This window comes from Cynocephalus volans, chromosome X (assembly GCF_027409185.1).
Source record: "Cynocephalus volans isolate mCynVol1 chromosome X, mCynVol1.pri, whole genome shotgun sequence".
Classification (NCBI taxonomy): Eukaryota; Metazoa; Chordata; class Mammalia; order Dermoptera; family Cynocephalidae; genus Cynocephalus; species Cynocephalus volans.
Window position 1 is genome coordinate 159,760,888 of NC_084478.1, and position 19,979 is coordinate 159,780,866.

Sequence of the window (19,979 nt, forward strand, 5' to 3'; positions counted from 1 at the left end):
CAGATACCTCTTATGTATGCTAATTTTCTTACCTTTGAATAAATACCCAGCATTGGGGTTGCTGGATTGTATGGCAGTTCTATATGTAGTTGTTTGAAGAACCTCCATTCTGCTTTCCATAATGGCTGCACTAATTTACATTCCCAGCAACAGTGTAGGAGCGTTCCCCTTTCTCTGCATCCTTGCCAGCATTTGTTGGTTTTTGTCCCTGATATCTGGCGATGTTGAGCATTTTGTTTATGTGTCTCTTGGCAATTTTTATATCTCCCTTTAAGAAATGCCTGCAGCTTCTTTGCCCATTTTTTAATTGGGTTACTTGTTTCTTTACTGGTAAGTTGTTTAATTATTTATATCAGTTTATACCCTCATATATTCTGAATATTAATCGCTTGATGGATGCATAGTTTGCAAATAATTTTGGCCATTCTGTAGGTTGTTTGTTCACTCTGTATATTTTGCTATATAGAAGATTTTTAATTTGATGTAATCCCATTTGTCTGTTTTTGCTTTTGTTGCCTGTGCATTAGGAGTCTTCTCCAAAAAAATTTTGCCCAAACCAAAGTCTTGAAATATTTCCCCTATGTTTTCTTCTAGTAGTTTTATAGTTTTAGTTCTCATATTTATGTCTTTAATCCATTTTGAGTTGGTTATTTGTCATTCGTAAGAATTCACATTTTTGTAGAGCAATCGGGCCCTAAAAACACTTACTTATTATCTATAAAGCTTCTTTCTTCTATTTTGGCCTCAAGTAGATTCTTAATTTGGTTAGTCATGAATCATTCCTTTTGCCCTTTCCAAACCTACTGTTTGTTGCCTGTACTAGAACCCTAGGGTTTTAAACAAGGATGTTGGGGAATGACAGTCAAAAGGACCCAGCAGATTGTAACCCACAGTTTGCATGGTTTTCTGAATTTTTATAGGTAAGTGGATGGTATAGGCATATGCTGGTAGTCAAAGCAACATTGTTTGGTGTGGGATTTAATGAGGGTGATGTGGATTTGGAATAGTTGCTAAAATAAATAAAAATTTAAAAAGGTATCTGCATCGAGACACAACTAAGGTTGTATTGAGGACCATGAATTTTTAAAATCATAGGTCTACAGAACTGTCTGGTATTTGTTTAGCATCACTCATCCACCAAAATACAGTCACAGGGAAGAGGTGTTAGAGAACTGGTCAACATTCCAAATACTTGCAACATATGTAGATGAGTCAGGTCTCTCTAATATTATACTAGTTATCTCACAACCCAGTAAGCACTTCATTGCTTTGCCAAAGGGGTTGCAAACTCAAATGCCTATCAAGGTAGGCCATGTATCTAAACAGGTGATAGGCCACATGTGAGAGTAGAGGCTCTAATGGGATTTATATGGTCCTAACAAGATTGTATTCTCCCTTGAGTCATGCAAGTCAAATGCTCTCTCAGTGGACTGAAACTGTAAAGAGCATTGTTTAGAGCCAGACTCTATGGATTTAGATGGTCAATCATACTGCTTTCTAGGTATGAAGACTTGAGCAAGTTACTTAAACGCAGTTTTCTTAGCTGTAAAATGGGGCAAGTATTGTTCCAAACCTCCACAGACTGTTGTGAGCATTAATTGAGATAATATCAATATCATGCTTAGAATAGTGCCCTGCTCATAGTAGGTACCACATATGGGTTTTCTATCATTATCATTTTGGTTCTTTTCCCACTTCCTAATTATTAATTTAACCTTAATTTTCTGTTTTTAAAATCTGAAGTGCTTAGCACTTAACCATACTCTGAAATCTAACAAATTTTAAGATGGAATACTCTAATATGTGCAAATATATTGATGTCAGTGTTATTTATAATAAGGAATAATTTAAAACCATTTTAATTCCAAAAACAGGGAAATATTTATGTAAATTACAGAAAATTCATACAATGCAGTATTAATCAGCCATTGTAAGTGTTGTTCCAAAGCATGTGCAATAATTTCACATTTTCTATGATTTGTCTTTAAATAAAAATAGGAGAAAGCAAAACTATATATACTGTATGATTGTATATATGAAAATACACACAAAAATACTAGAAGAAAATAGTTTTGTCAGTAGGATTAGGGATAAGTTTTGAGTTTTTTCTATTGGGCTCATTTTATATTCTTGGGCTATACTACTTTTATAAAATTGTATTTAAAAAAAGAAGAATGTTGGGCCGACCCTGTGGCGCACTCGGAGAGTGTGGCACTGTGAGCGCAGCAGCACTCCCGCCGCGGGTTCGGATCCTATATAGGAACGGCCGGTGCGCTCACTGGCTGAGCATGGTGCGGAAGACACCAAGCCAAGGGTTGTGATCCCCTTACCGGTCATGAAACAGACAAAAAAAAAAAAAGAAGAAGAAGAATGTTGAGCAACAGGAACTACTTTTCATTTCCAGTAGAAATGCAAAATTGCATAGCCACTTTGGAAGACAGTTTTGCAATTTCTTACAAAAGTAAACATACTCTTCCTATATGATCCAGCAATCACCATCCTTGATCTTTACACAGATTAGTTGAAAATTTACATCCACACAAAAAGCTGCACACATGAGTAAACGGGGAGATGCTGGTAAAAAGGTATAGACTTCATAAGGTACTTTCTTCATAACATGACGAAATTCTGAGAAACTAATATACAGCATGATGACAATAGTTAATAATATTGTATTTCTTACTCGAAATTTGCTGAGAATAGATACTAAGTGTTCTCACCACACACACACACACACACACACACACACACACACACACTCTCTCTCTCTCTCTCTCTCTCTCTGTCACACAAAGGGTAACCATGTGTTGTGACAGATATATTGATTAATTCATAGTCATCATTACAGAATGTATATGTATATCAAATCATCACATTGTACATATTGAATGCATACAATCTTTAGTTGTCAACTATACCACAATAAAGCTGGGGGAAAAACCTGTACACAAACATTTATACAGCTTTATTCATAATTGTCCAAACTTGGAAGCAACCAAGATGCCCTTCAATAGGTGAATAAATAAAGAAACTCTTGTATATTTAAACAATGAGATATTTCAGTGATAAAAAGATATGAGCTGTCAAGCCGTGAAAATACATGGAGCAAACTTAACTGCATATTGTTAAGTGAATGAAGACAATCTGAAAAGACTGCAGACCATATAATTCCAACTATACCTCATTCTGAAAGAGGCAAAACTATGGAGAAAGTAAGATCAGCAGTTGTCAGGGCTTGAGCGGAGGGAGGGAGGGAGGGTAAAATAAGTGGAACAGATTTTTAGGGTAGTAAAACTATTGTGTGTGATCCTATAATGATGGGTATATGTCACTATATATTTGTCAAAACCCATTGACTGTACAACATAAAGAGTGAATCCTAATGAAAACTATAGGCTTTAGTTAATAATATTGTATAGATACTGGCACATCATTTGTAAGAAATGTATCAAGTTAATGCAAGATGTTAATAATAATCAAAACTGGGTGCAGATGAGGGTGTATATGAGCCTTTATTGCTTTCTGCTCAATTTTTTTGTAAACGTAAAACTACTCAAATATAATGTATATTAATTATTACAAATATTTAAATAAAAATCTCATAGCAAAACAGAACAGTAATAAAAAACATCCTGAAAGATAAAAGTTGCAGATTTGAGCCTTAACATTAGTCCTTATAATCTGTGTAATAATACTAAATCTCAGTTTCCATACAAACAAAATGAAGCATGTGGGTGCCATAATGTCTGAAGTCATGTGCCTTCCAATTTTATGATTATCTTTTTCCTTTTAAGGGTTTTCCATTTGACTATTGTTAAATATTGCTGGTCATTTAAGTTACAAAAAAAATGGTTAAGCATCCCTCACCAACCATGCAGAGTACATTTTAGCTTCCTGAGTTAATGAAAACTCCTTTGCCCCAAAAATCGATTACACGTATATATGTTGGCATTTTTGGAAGTCAGACTTAGGGTGAAATGCTATCCTAGTAGGAGAATGTGTAAAATTTGCAAGAAAAAAATGTGGATTGATAAGCAAGTTGTTAAAAATTTAACTCTGGGACCGACCAGGTTCAGATCCTATATAGGGATGGCTGGTGCGCTCACTGGCTGAGCGCAGTGCGGGCGACACCAAGCCAAGGGTTGTGATCCCCTTACCGGTCACAAAAAGGACAAAAAAAAAAAAAAAAATTTAACTCTGGATGAGATTTGAGTGTTCTGAAATTAAAGCACTTTCTGACATTACCTGGGCCAAATCATTTTTTATAAAAGGTATTAAGTATTTTGCCTTAGATGAAGAAAAAAAAAAAAAACACAAAAATGGTACCAAAGGCTAGACAGTCAGTGGAAAGAGAAGATGCTGAATGCCAGCAAGCCAAATAGAAGTATATGTCCTTACATTATCATTGATATAGTCTCTGGCCTTTTCTAGGATGTCTGTTAGGCAGAATGAAATCTCAACCGAGCTAATCTAGGTACCGAAGGAAGGAACAGACTATTGGTAACACTTGATTAGGGATGCCAGTGAGAAAGAAATAGATGAGGAGCAACATTTTCTTTCATTTAAAAAAAAAGGAAATGAAGAGGGAGGGAGAATGGAAAGTTATTGTTTAATAGGCACAGCATTTGAATTTGAGATGATAAAACATTCTGGAGATGGGTAGTTGTGGTGGTTGCACAACAATGTAAATGTATTTAAGGCCACTGAATTGTACACTTAAAATGGTTAAAATGGTAACTTTATGTTAAGCATATTTTACCTAACGAAAAAAATAAGTAAATGAAACTAACATACAAACATAAAAGAAATATTTTTTGTCTTCTGGATTAAGATGTTAAACTGAACACATGCATGTACTGTTCCCTGTGTCTCAAAATCCTGTTCACATTACAGTAAAGATGTACACAGAAAATAAATATATAACACTGAAGAAAACGAGAGGCAATAGAGGTAATCTTGAGAAGACAAAAATTATTGATTAAATTCTGTAAGATAAAAAGTGGACATCAGCACATGAATGTATAAAACAAAGAAGAAAAAGCCACAGCCCAGAATAGACACAAGGAAAGCTTCAATCGAGGTGGGAGCCAACCTTTGTAGCACAGGTCTGGAACACCACACACTCAGAATTGGAAGGTAGGCAGGTAGGAGTACTAGAAAAGAAGGTGAGTATTTAAAGGGATGCAAAAGGAAAAGCTGTATCTGACAGCACTGGCCACTTTCCATTCCTGTTCATACAGAAGCAGCCAATTGCTTACCACCAAAAGATTGCTCTCTAAAGAAAAGTATGTTCATCCTGGGAGGATTAGGCTTCTCAGAAGGGATTTGCAACACCAGATTCTATACCAATTAATTGTAGCATTATGGGGAACAGAGTGGGTTGGTTATTAACCACTTCTCCAATGGACAATAAAGCAAAGCCTAGTAGGCTGCAATATTTTTTCAATCACACAGAGCTTTTCCTTTTGGAGGAGGAAGGAACCTATCAGGAAAACAATCTACTTTGAGAACAGGCAACCTAGGGCTTAGTTTTTAAAAAATGATTAGCCATCAAACATATTTGATGAAATCAATTGTACGAAACAGAAAGAATTAGAGGATCAAACTAAATATTTTACACTGAAGGGAATACATACAATTCAAGGAAGAGAAAATAAACAAAAAATATAATTAAACTTCAAATATATTTGGGATGATACCAATTGTGTCAATAAAATAAGGACAGGGTGTCTTATAAAGGCAACTATAAGAAAACAAATAAGAATCTGTAGAAATTAAGCATTAGATACTTAAAATGGAGGGTCCTTAGAAGAAATAAAATATATACTTAAGAATATGTCTCAGAATATAGAGTAAAAAGACAAGAAGAAAGAACACATTGGAGAAATTTGATTAATAGGAATTTTTGAAAAAAAGAAGAACAGAGAAGAAATTAACGAAGGGGAAAAAAACATTACTCATAAATCAAGACAGGCATGAATCTTTAGAGTCTTTAGATTGACCAGATTCTCTACATAGCAAACAAGATGTATTCATTAACTCAACCAGTATTTACTGGATGCCTACTAGAGACAGGCTTATTATACCCAGGTGCTGGAAATATAACAGTAAACAAAACAGACTAAAATATCCTCACCCTTATGGATCCTACGTTCTACACGACAGAAACAGACAATATATATATTTTTTTAAATAAGTAAAATCTGTAGAATGTCAGATGGTAATGACTGTCATGAAGAAAAGAAAAGAAGGGATAGGAAGTGTTGCTATTTCAAATAGGACAGTGAGGGGAAGCCTCTCTAATAAGGTGGCATGTGGTCATAGACTTGAAGAAATTAAGGGACTAAGTTATTCAAACATCTAAAGAAGAACATTGCAGGAAGTAGAAACAGCAAATGTTAAAACCTTGAAGTAGCAGTGTTTAGTACAGACAAATAATAGCATAGAGGCCAATATGCCTGAATGCGATGAGCAAAAGGATGATGTGATCAGGGAGAAAAGGTTTTGAAAACCACTCTAGGAGTCTTGGACTTTCCTCCCCAAGAAATGTGAAATCTGGAGAGTTTTGAGGGTCATCATAGTGATGTGATCTGATTTACATTTTAATAAATCCTACAGGCTCTCTAATGAGAATGCCCTAGAGCACAGAGAAAACAGAAGTAGAGGGATCACTATAAGGGAAAAGGCTGAACGAATTCCTGTTGAAAACACGGACCCTTCCACTTCAGCAAAAACACTTTCCAGCTCCTTCATACAACCATGCTTAACAACTGCTGCTGCTGCAGCAAAAAAAGTCAGTGACACTGAGAGTCAGCTTTTTAAATACTCTTTCATATTCCTATTTATCAGTGTCTCTGTCTATTGAAGATGAAAACCATCTTATGGAAATTTTATTGATGACAGTAAGTGACCTTTTCACACATTAAAAAGTAGTCAGCAATAATAAGAAGGTACTTCAAAATGTTCGTGGAAAGATTTGTGTTATCTTTTAATTGTATTTTTCCACGAACTTTTTGACGTACCTTTGTATTATATTTATTTAGAGGATAGAGCCAACAACTCAAATTCTAGGGTCAATATGTTGTATCACTTATTATGACAGTGGCATATATAATTAATTTTGGCTTTTTAAAAATGTGGTATCGTCTCAGAAGCAGAAAAGTCCTTTCCTAATTAAAATAAACACTTTGGACACTAAGGCCTCAAGTAAACATTTTCAAAGCAGAAGCAACTCCTGAAACAAAATCCTATGGATCTCTTTTTCTCCTGTTGCAACTTTATATTCAATGAGCTCTTAGATCAATTCTCTTAATTTTTATGAAATTAGGTAAAAACATACATTTATTAAAAAAGGAAAAGAGAAATGATGGGATTTGGATGTATTGTCCTCCCAGAACTCATGTGGAAATCTGATCCCCAATATGGCAGTGTTGGCAAACTGATTGAGTCATGGGGGCGGATCCCTCATGAATGGATTAATGCTCTCCCTGGGGGAGGGGGGAATAATGAGTGAGTTCTCGCTCTATTAGTTGCCGGGAGGGCTCGTAGTTTAAAAGACGCTGGTACCTCCCCTCTCTCTTGTTTCCTCTCGCCATGTGATCTGCTTGTACTCACTGGCTGTCTGCTGCTTTCCGCCATGAGCAGAAACAGCCTGAGGCCCATGCCAGATGCAGCTGTACCAGAATCGTGAGCCAAATAAACCTCTGTTCTTTGTAAATTATCCAGTCTCAGGTATTCTGTTACAGCAACACAAATGGGCTAATACAAGAAACAATATCAAATAACCCAAATATGAGTTCATTTTAAGTACATCTTCAGATTCATTGACGTTCCTCCTAGAACCACATCTACGTTTGTTTGTTTGTTTTTTAATCAAGGTGAAACATACATAAAATAAATTGAACTGGGGTACACAATTAAGTGGCATCTAGCACATTCACATCTAGTGCATTCATACAACCACCACTTCTAAACAGTTCCAAAAATTTTTATCACCTCAAAATAGACTCTGTACCCAACAAGTAGTCATTAGCCCCTAGCCCCTGACAACCACCAATCTGCCTTCTGTCTCTATATCTATAGATTTGCCTATTCTGGACATTTCATGTAAATAAAAACATACAATGTGTGACTTCTTTGCCTGGCTTCTATATTTTCAAGATCCATTCATGTTGTAGCATGCATCAGTACTTCCTTTCTGTTCATGTTTATAGAACATTTCATTGTCTGGACATACCACATTCTACTTCTTATCATTGATGGATATTTGGGTTGTTTTCACATTTTGGCTATTGTGAATAGTGCTGTTATAAGTATTCGTGCACAGGCATTTGTTTAATATGTGCTTTCACTTCATTTGTGTATATATCTTAGAGATGAATTGCTGAATCTTTTGGTAATTTAATCTTTAACTTTTGAGGAGCCCATTTATTGATTTTCGAAGACTTTACGAATCAGCCAGCATGCATGCCAAGCTTTGTAATACGTCTCATTTTCTATATTCATTGTTCAATTTAATCAATATCTTAAATACAAATTTAAAGCCCAATTTGAAATTGTTGGCATCATGATGAAGTGACTGAGATACATCACTAAGAAAACAATTTAAATATGCTGTTTTCTTGTTTAACTTCCCAGATTAACTCATATTTCAAATTTTGAAAGCAATAGCTACGTTTCTTTGAGGTGATTGGGGTAAAAATGACAGGTCTGATTGGCTTACTAGTGGAATTAATAAGGTGGTTTATATTCATTGATTCATGCACTTGTTCATTCAATAATTCATTCAATAAATAAATAGTATCTGATATGATGTGTTGGGAGTACTGAATCAAAACAGACAGACATAGTATTTGACTTTAAAGGATTGATCATCACAAAAACAAGTGCATTCTGTGATGTTTTATCTCTGCCACGATGTAGCTGAGGACTGAGGGAAGGAGCATGGTCAGTTTTCTTTGGTTAATTGAGAGGATTGGTCAGGAAGGTCTTCACAGATGAAGTAACTCTAAATGTCCAACTCAAAAAAATTAAGAAATTATTCCAAGGCTGTTAGAGGAAGGCAGGACATTCCATACATACAGGATATCGTACCTAAAAACATGGAGGCTCCATGTGGACAGAGCTGAATATACTACATGGGGTATAAATAAAGGGAATTTATCATTAATTCATTATTAATAATTAACAGTGATCTCATTTGCTTCGGGTTATAAAGTCTTAAGGGGAAAGCTGTTTTTCTGCTTAGAATTATAAAATCAACATTTTCCAGACTCACTGTCACTGGTGGGAATAATTCTCTCTACCTTTCTGGAAAACAAATTGCCAGCATACATTAAGAGATTTAAACATACTCATTCTTTTTTACAGTATTTTCACTTCTAGGAATATATTTAGAGATGATAAAAAACTTATGCATATAATGTTAATTGTTTTTATCATAGTAAATTTTTTGAAACAAAATTTTCAACAATATGAGACTAATAAAAAATAATTTCTCTCAAATGATGCAGACAATTTTTTTAGAGTATTTGAGTAGATTAAAAGTCTTCACAAAAAAAGTGTTATATGGAAAGTCATGAACAATTCATCACAGACTTTTTCTCTCTTTGAGTCTCTATATTTTTACACACACACACACACACACACACACACACACACACACACACACGGACACATGTGAAGCCTTCTTGCTTTTCTGCTGATGCTGAGGTTCCCTGGAATATATTTCACCAATAATCTTGGCAATGGTTGCCTCTGGGAAGAGGAGGTATGAGTAATTTTGTTCTTTATTCCTTAATTTCGAAATTCTGCAATTACTTATCAAATGAGAAAAAATGTTATAAAAAAGTGAAGTTCATCTAACTTTGAAGAAAAATAAAGGCTCAAAACTGATTAGAAAACTTAATTCAAATAATATACATAAGTTTCGTAGGTGTAGATAGGTTCTCTATACACCAGTATAAGGTTTGGATGTTCAGTAACTGGAACCAAAAATTCCTGCTGCATCTAATTCTTTACTTTACTTGCTTTATGCAGTGTCAGAGCAGCTGGATTATTTCAGTTGTTTGCCTATATAATGCCAGAGCAATAAATCAATGAATTGTTTTTTGTTTTCACTTTTAAGCAATGTGTTTTAATAACCAGGCAAACCTGTCAATAAAGACTTGCTTTTAGTGTCTCCTTTTAACTATTAATTAATGACAAGGACAATGTCAATGTAAAGCAAATATTAAAATGTCAAAGCAAAGCAAATAATATATCTAAAGGTATATGTATAAAGCCAGAAAAGAAGGAATGGAAAAGGTAAGGTCACTAGAGTAAACCAATTGAATATGTCAGATTCCTTGTTAAGAGAAATTATAGTTATTTCTACTGCTAATACCTATTTTTAGAAATATATGGGCTCTTGAATTTAGACTTCAGGATGAAATCATTTGATACTAATTTTTAAAGACTATATCTATAATGTAGAGCCAGCTAATTGCCTCTCATTGACTGTAAGTATAATCTTTAAATGTGTTTTACTTTGCATAAATGACACTTGGCAGCATGACCCATGAGGGTTAGACACCTTTGAAATAGCATGAAATACTACATTCTAGAGGCTGGGGATGAGAACATGTGACATTAAGTTCTAGAAGTTTTTATAACAAATATAGATAATTGTAAGTAGCCGGCTAAATGACTAATACTATTCTAGTATATACAATATTTTTTTCTGATTTTTTAAAAAACTTTTTATTTTGAAATCATTATAGATTAACAGGAAGTTGCACAGATAATCTGAAGGTCCCAAGTTCCCTTCGCCCAGTTTCTCTCAAGTTTTCTGTTGTAATGCCCAGTGGTTATCTTTTTTTTTTTTTTTTAGTTTTAACTTAATGCACTGTAATTGTGTATGCTTCTGAAGTATAATCTGATTTTTTTTTTTCTCAATGTGACTATATACAATACTACTGTGAATGTGCATAACCAACATGACAGTATAAAGGGGAAGTATTGGGCTTGAAAGAAATTTTAGTTTAGAGGGCAAAATATCTTTGGGGTGGCAACATTTATATTAAATGCACATTTGTAGGCTCTGGGAGGTCTCCTTTAGTCCTGTTTTTATGCTTTCATTTTTTTAATAATCAACTGTGTGCCCAGCACTGTGTTGTCTGAATAATAGGGAAGATCTAATTATACTTGTTCATATGAAATGAAAAAGCTGTTATGATAAAATAATGCTTTTGAAGAAGGAAAAAAAATGTTCAAAATTGGTAAATGACTTCATTCATTTCTTGGAAAAAGCAGTAATGGTATCAGTAATTGTATGCCACATCCTCTGTAAAATTATCCTGATAAATAATAATCATAATAATCATACTTCACCCTGACAACCCAACTAACTATAATAGTCCTTTCAAATGTAAACAGACACACACAATTCATACCTCTCATTTTCTTATCTTTGTAAATTTTTTTACCATCCTATATAAATACATTATACCCATATATATTTTCCTCATTTATCTTATTCTTCATGGTTAACTCTGAACCACTCATTCTGCAAGTCTGGACGAAAACGGCAATTTTGCCTTCCCAAAATGATCATTTAAGCATTAATTATTTTTCAAAGTGAACATGCATGCTGTTATTAGAGCTATTACTAATGTTTTCTGGCAATCCAAACGTCAAAATTTAAATTAAATAATAAAATAAAATAATTTGTAAGAATTGACTAAACTTCCAAGGAAACTGTGTCTTAGGTCTCTGAGAAAGTATCCTAAGACTAACATTGGTCTCAAAATAAAACAGAAGACATATCTATCTACACACATACTCATGATTTATTTTATAACATTTTTTAACCAAAACCTCTAGTTTGGGCTACAGTGTCATCTTGCAGTGCCTGTTGAAAGCATTTAATTTTGGTACCCAAGCTTATTTTTAAGTTTATCAAGCTTTAGGTCAAGTCACATAAAATGAAAATGAAGCCACAGCTTTTAGTCACAGAGATCTTATTCCTCATGCCATCTCAGTCTGATTGTAGAATTTTGCAGTGTTCTTAGATTCTGTGGCTCTGAAGGTATTTGAATCATACCAATCAACCACCAACCAAAATACATATGTGATACTAAATAGTGCATGTCCTTTGGTTTCACTTCTCTAGAACTCATTTCCCAGTATAAGAGTCACAAAATGATGATCCAACAATCTTACTACTGAGTATATACTCAAAGGAATGGAAATCATCATGTCAAAGAGGTACCTGCATTCCCATGTTTATTGCAGCTCTATTTACAATAGCTAATAAGAGTTGGAACCAACCTAAATGTCTATTGACAGAAAACTGGATAAGGAAATTGTGGTATGTATACACAATGGAACACTACTCTGCCTTAAAAAGGAATGAGATTCTGCCATTTGCAACAACGTGGATTAGCTTGGAGAAAATTAATTTTTTTATTGGTTATGAATATTCATGAATACAAAGCTGATTGTCACTCCTCATGCCCAAGATGTGAATGCCAAATCCATACTGGCAGCATGCCCATTACCAAAAATTGTGACTGTACCCCATGTCCCCCACCCATTATCCCCAACCTCCCTCCCCCTCCCCCTTTACCTCCCATTCCACTTTGTATCCCAAGGTATGTTCTCTCCTTCTGCTAGTCCGATGCACCACTGTGCTCTTTCTTTCCTTCCCTCTTTCTCTCTTAGCTCCTACTTATGAGTGAGAATATGCGGTATTTATCCTTCTGTACTTTGCTTATTTCACTCAACATAAGTGTTTCCAAGCTCATCCATGTTGTTGCAAATCGGAAAATTTCATTCTTTTTTATGGCAGAGTAATATTACATGGTGTATAAATGTTGTGGAAATAACTTGGCAAGGAAAACTTCAGACGCTTGGAAGGTTGGAGAGCCAGGAAGTTTATTAAGCTAGCAGGTCCCAGGTGAACTCATGTTCCAAAATCCTGGGACCTTGAATGCAGGGAGAGTTGTGGTTTTCTTGAGCAGGCAGGCAAGCTTGGCATTGGCCCTTCCTGTCTCCAGGCAGGGTCACACAAACTGGGGGCTTAATCAAGCAGCTGTACAGAAGCAGAAAGTGCAGTTAGGGGAACTCTGAAAATTTAGCAGGCAGCTTCTCCGAAACAGGCAGGCCTCAGGGTTACAGAAGCTGAAGATTAACAACCGATTAACCACTAAACCAACTCTCGGGGGCTTTCTACAAATAAGCACATTTCAGCTGTAAGGTTACATAAACAGAGGGCCAACTAAAATCACTTCTTAGACCCCAACATTCCCCGCTTTTATGCTCTCTCTAAATTTTCAAGTGAGGATAACCTTCAGATTCTTTGTCCTCTACTGGTATATAAGCATATTCTGGGGGTGACAAGACCATTTGTAATTTGATTGATTGTAAGCAGTCTACTACAAACTTGACAATAAAATTTAAAATAGGGACTTTTCTATATTACTACAGTTCTTTGGGACAGCTATGGCAAATACCAAAGCAAGCAGTATGATAAAAACTAAAGGCGAAGGGTAACAAATACCTATCATGTCCTGCGGCTTCGGCCATGCATATATTGGCCAGTTTCCAGTGTGACCAAGGCAGGGCTGTGTTGGTCTGCAGAACACCACCAGAAGAGGACCTTGAATAGGTTGGAGGGATTAACCTTTATGGACCATGAGGTCGTGTTATCTTGGGAGGTTGCCTGTTTCACTCACGTATGAGGGATCCAGGGAGTCAGTCCTGCAAATTTAGCTGAAGTGGGGGTAGTTAGTACAATCATATATGGTCCCACCCAGTTTGGCGTTAGCAGAGTCCTTTTCCAGTCTTTTACCCACACTGACACCAAATCGCCAGGCTGAAACTGATGGGCCCAACTTCTTAAAGGGATAGGAGCCCATTCTAGAAATGTTTTAGTTATTTGTTTGAAGGTTTTGGCCAATGACTGCAAGTATTTTGACAGGTTTATCTCTCCTAGCTGGTGGGGATTTTCTTGCAATTTAGCTATAAGTGGGGGTGGCTTTTCATACATAGTCTCAAAAGGGGAGTATTCTGTTGGTCCCATCATATATCGGACCTGTAACAAGGCTGAGGGAAGCATATCTACCCAGGGGAGCCCTGTCTTTTGCCAAACTTAGCCAACGTGGTTTTTAGGGTCCTGTTCATGTGCTCCACTTTTCCTGAACTTTGTGGCCTGTATGCTGTATGAAGTTTTCATTTTATTCCCAGCATTTTGGCAAGCCCTTGGATAATTTCTGTAACATTGTCAAATCTTATGGGTAAGGGAGCCCATATCTAAGGATCGTTTCCTTTAAAAGGGCCTTCGTGACTTCTCGGGCTTGTTCAGTCTGTGTGGGCTATGCCTCAGTCCACCCAGTGAAGGTACATGTCATCACCATCGAGCATTTATAACCTCTATTGGGCTTTACTTCAGTAAAGTCCACTATCAGGTTCTCAAAGGTGCTATCTCAACTGGGTGGACTCCGGGTGCCGGTCAATGTCCTTGCTTGGCATTGCTTTGGATGCAGATTGGGCATCGTGAGCTGGGCTCAAAGAAAGGCTAGCTTTGAGATGAAATAGTAGTGACTCAGTGTGGTTTCCAGAGCTGTATTTCCCCAATGTGTTAGTTCATGATACTCCAGTACTAGCCAGTGGGCTAATCACTGAGGATCCATCAGTTGGCAATCTGGGAGCTTTCACCATCCTTCAGGAGTCTTGATCTCATCTTCCTCTTCTGTCCATTGAGCTCTTCTTTTTTATACTTTATTGGTGGTGCTGTTTTTGGTACCAGCATGATCTTGGCAGTTTTCTCCTTGCTTTTGGGTGGCTCTGTTTGGGAGGCTGCTCTCTTGGCTATCTGATTGCCCAGTCGTTTTCCTTCACTGATCCTGTCAGTGCCCCTCTGATGGCCCTTTGCAGTGTATAATGGCCACTTCGGTAGGTTCCCAAACTGCTTTGAGAAGCTGAAGAATTTCTTTTCTGTTTTTAATTGTTTTCCCTCCTGCTGTTAGTAGACCTCTTCCTTTGTACAGGGCTCCATGGAAATGCAAGGTTACAAGGCATATTTAGAGTCAGTATAAATGTTGACCCATTTTTCTTTTGAGAGTTTAAGTGCCTGAATGAGTGCCCACAGTTCTGCCCATTGTGTTGACCAACCCCCCTGAAGTAGGGGCTCTGTCTTTATTATTTCTTTATGAGCTATTACTGCATATCTGGCCCTTTGTTGTCCCCCCCTGGATGTAACTGCTTCCATCTATATACAGTTCCATGTCTGGATCAGTCAAAGGCAGGACAGTCTATTCAGGCCTGTTGGAGTATATTTCATCTCTCAGTTCCTCACCATTGTGGTCCTGGGAGCCAGACTCAGCAGGCAGGAGCATGGCTGGACTCAGAGTCTGCACTATCTCAAGTCATACCCAAGAGTTTTCACAGAATATCCCTTGATAATGAGTCATCCTGGAGTTGGTAAGCCATTTGTACCCCTGACTGCATGTGGGACCTTCACATTGAGACTCTGTCCTTTTGACCTGAGAATGGAGCCACTGGGCTGGTCACTACAGAATGTTCTGTCCTGGGGTCCACCATAAAAGTCATAGGTTGGTCCCCTATTATTATCTTGACCATGGCCTCCTGGGGGCCCAGGAACAGGGAGCCCAGTCTTTCCTAGTCTGAGTCCAGCCCCACAAAGCCAATGAGGTCCTGGACCTCATGTCTCACCAGTTCAGATTCGTACTTCTTTCTTCCAGAGTGTGCCTTGTTTTGTGTCATTGATTGAGATTTCTGCCCACTTTGGGGGCACTCATTCTTCCAATGGCCCAACTGTCTGTAGAAAACACACTGATTAGACTGTAGGGGTGCCCATTCTCCTGGTGGGGGTTCTTTTTTTTTTCCTTTGGTGCAGAGCTCTGGTCTGGGTCAAGTGCCACTGCCAGAAGTGCTTCTTTTGCCTCAGGCATTTATCTGCCTCCTTCTGGGCCTCTTGGTCTTGGTTGACAAACATTTTGTTGGCTACCTCTAGGAGCTGTGTTGCATTCATTCCAGCAAAGCCTTCTCAGCTGCTTTGGGGTCAAATGGTGTATAGATTTGGAAGGCTTCACATCTCTTTTATAAAACTCAGCAAGTGGATCATCAGACCTCTGGGTTATGATGGTGTTTTGGACATAATGGTGGGTTTTCTAAAATCCGCTTTTAGCCGTTGGAGAAGGGTCTTTCTACATAGATAGAGGTGATTCCTCCCTCCTTTTCGGTTGAATCAGTTTGGCAAGATGTCTGTTGTAGCATCTCTTGCCCAGGTCTCAGGATTAATAGCTGCTGTGGGTACCTTGTGTTGCTACCGTTGTTTGGCACTGGTCAGGATGCATTGTCGTTCCTTGCTGTTGAAGAGGGTGAGGAGTAGCTGACTGTCTTCCCAGGTGGGTTGATAGTAGAAGAGGAGGCGCTCTGGCTGCACACTGTTATCTGGATTGATCTATTGTGGGCCTTGGGTCTCCCATAGGGGCATCTGGAAGGGCTAGAACTTGTTGAGCAGACAGGACTCATCTCCCCAGCAGTTTAGGACTTCCAGGACTTTTAGGGCTTTCTGGCAATGATGCCAGCAGGGATGATGGAACTGATGCTGGAGGTTTTCTGGCACCAGGCATCTGAAGACAAGTGTCCCCGAAGCAGTGGGGTACAATGGAGGCGAGAACTATTCATCTGGGTCCCCTTAATATATAGGTCTTTTTGCTTCTTTCTGATTGTGCTATGACTTTTGCACTGTTTGTACAGCAAGGACCTTACTCTTTCTCTTACAAACAAAGAACCAGACCCAGGGTGGTAGAGTCATAGCTATAGTCAACTAGAAGTCTATGTACAGAAACTGGTCAGAGTGCCCTGGTTCCCCTGTAATAACCTTATACATTGCTCACACATTTTGAAGGTTTAGTGTCCCTTCTAAAGGCCACCCAACTCCAAAAGTGGGCCATTCTAGTTCACATAGGGTCCAGAGCTTTTCAGGGGTTAGCCCTTGAAATTTTTTAACATACATTCAAGGACAATAAGTTTATTTATTTTATTTCTTTTCCACAAACTTTTTTTTTCTTCCAAATTTTATTTCATTTTGTCAAATACAATGTGGTTGATTATTGTGGACAATTACCAAAACCTCCCTCCCTCCTTCCTCTCCCGCCTCCCTCCGAACAATGTCCTTTCTGTTCGCTTGTCGTATCAACTTCAAGGAATTGTAATTGTTGTGTCTTCTTCACCCCCCCTCACGTTTTTTTTGTTTGTTTATTTATTTATTTATTTATTTATTTTTAGCTCCCACAAATAAGTGAGAACATGTGATATTTCTCTTTCTGTGCCTAACTTGCTTCACTTAATATAATTCTCTCTAGGTCCATCCATGTTGTTGCAAATGGCAGTATTTCATTCTTTTCTATAGCAGCATAGTATTCCATTGTGTAGATATACCACATTTTCCGTATCCACTCATCTGATGATGGACATTTGGGCTGGTTCCAACTCTTAGCTATTGTAAAGAGTTCTGCATTGAGCATTGGGGAACAGGTATACCTTCAACTTGATGATTTCCATTCCTCTGGGTATATTTCCAGCAGTGGGATAGCTGGGTCGTATGGTAGATATATCTGCAATTGTTTGAGGAACCTCCATACCATTTTCCATAGAGGCTGCACCATTTTGAAGTCCCACAAACAATGTATGAGAGTTCCCTTTTCTTTGCAACCTCGCCAGCATTTATCATTCACAGTCTTTTGGATATTAGCCATCCTAACTGGGGTGAGATGGTATCCCAGTGTGGTTTTGATTTGCATTTCCCAAGTGCTGAGTGATGTTGAGCATTTTTTTCTATGTCTGTTGGCTGTTCGTATATCTTCACATTAAAAGTCTAATGACATTTTTCTCAGAAATGGAAAAATGTATCCAGACATTTATATGGAATAACAAAAGACCACACATAGCCAAAGCAATGCTGAGCAAAAAAAATAAATAAATAAACCTGGAGGTATAACACTACCTGACTTTAAACTATACTACAAAGCTATAATAACCAATACAGCATGGTACTGGCATAAAAACAGACATACTGATCAATGGAATAGAATAGAGAATCCAGAAATCAACCCACACACCTACAGCCATCTGATCTTTTTCAAAGGCACCAAGCCTATACACTGGGAAAGAGAATGCCTCTTCAGCAAATGGTGCTGGGATAACTGGATATCCATATGCAGGAGAATGAAACTAGACCCACACCTCTCACCATATACTAAAATCAACTCAAAATCAATTAAATAATTAAATATACACCCCAAAACAATAAAACTTCTTAAAGAAAACATAGGAGAAACACTCTAGGAAGTAGGACTGGATACAGACTTCATGAATATGACCCCCAAAGCATGGTCAACCAAAGGAAAAATAAATAAATGGGATTATATCAAACTAAAAAGCTTCTACACAGCAAAAGAAAAATTAACAGAGTTAAAAGACAACCAACATACTGGGAGAAAATATTTTTAAAATATACTTCTGACAAAGGATTAATATCCAGAATATACAAGGAACTGAAACAACTTTACAAGAAAAAACAAGCAACCCAATTAAAACATGGGCAAAAGAGCTGAATAGACATTTCTCAAAAGATGGTAAGTTTAAAATGCTTGTTTTCATGTTTAACTTTAGACACTCTTACTTATTTTAAATGTTTATATCAACTTACCAAACAACAAAGTTTTCAGGCAAAACGAAGTAGTAGCTTAAAAGAAGTGTACTAGTACATAATTTGGATCCCATTCATGATGGTAAAGTGTACACTGATTCTTTAATATTAAACACTGCTAACCATAAGACCGTTAAACATTAGGTACTATCAGACATTAGAGGGCATTCAAACATCAATAATCAGACATGTACAAAAGTCATGTTCATTTGTGTTTCTCTTCCCAGATCCCTCCCTGGAGTGGAGATGCAAGACAAACAATGGAAGGGAGCTCCCCTTCTCCCAGAGGAGCAGGAATATGACACAGGTGTCTGCCTGACTGCGCCCCTTGCAGGGACCTTTGGGATCGTCTTCGCTAAAGGTGTAACCATATAAACCCCCGGAGCTGGTTTAGTCCATCTTCGGACTGAAATCACCATTGTGCCATACGACGTAGCTGTGAAACTGCAGGTTAGGATCTATTTGAACACCATGTTTATCAATTGGGGCCACAAATATTTCATGTTCATTCACACACTCACACAGAAGTTAAGGTACCTTTTTCCTTTCCCAATCCTGACCTATCCTACAATTCTCCTAAACATCCCTTACACATCAGGCAAATGGAGCTCAAGCACTGGTCCTAAGTTACTCAGCTCAGATGGACGTCTTAGTCAGACCCCTCTTGAGAAACCATGAGGAGGTGATCAGGCTCCCCTTTCCACTCGAAGGTGAGCTTGTTGGCCAGAGACGGGCCTATACTAAACTAAACTAAAGGATTAGGGGTTCAGCCTACCTGATCTTCTGAAGGCCGTGAGGTCTGGCTGGTCCTTCTCTCCATTGAGTCCAGTCAGACTAGCTCTTCCAAGAATCGCGAGGTCCCAACAGAGCCGAAGTACAGAACCATTGGCTGGGAAGTGCCTCCCTCAGTACTCTGGGGCCCCACCGACCCAGTGGGCAGTCCTGCCCACACCATTAGCACAAAGGGCCAGTCGGGAGTTTTCTGCTGTCTTCTTTCGTTTCCTGGCCAATGCACCAAAGTGTTCCAGAAAGAACTTGGCAAGGAAAACTTCAGATACTCGGAAGGTTGGAGAGGCAGGAAGTTTATTATGCTAGCGTGTCCCAGGTGAACTTATGTTCCAAAATCCTGGGACTTTGAATGCAAGGGGAGTTGTGGTTTTATTCTTTTCTTGAGCAGGCAGGCAAGCTTTTCATTGGCCCTTCCTGTCTCCAGGCAGGGTCACACAAACTGGGGGCTTAATCAAGCAGCTGTATAGAAGCA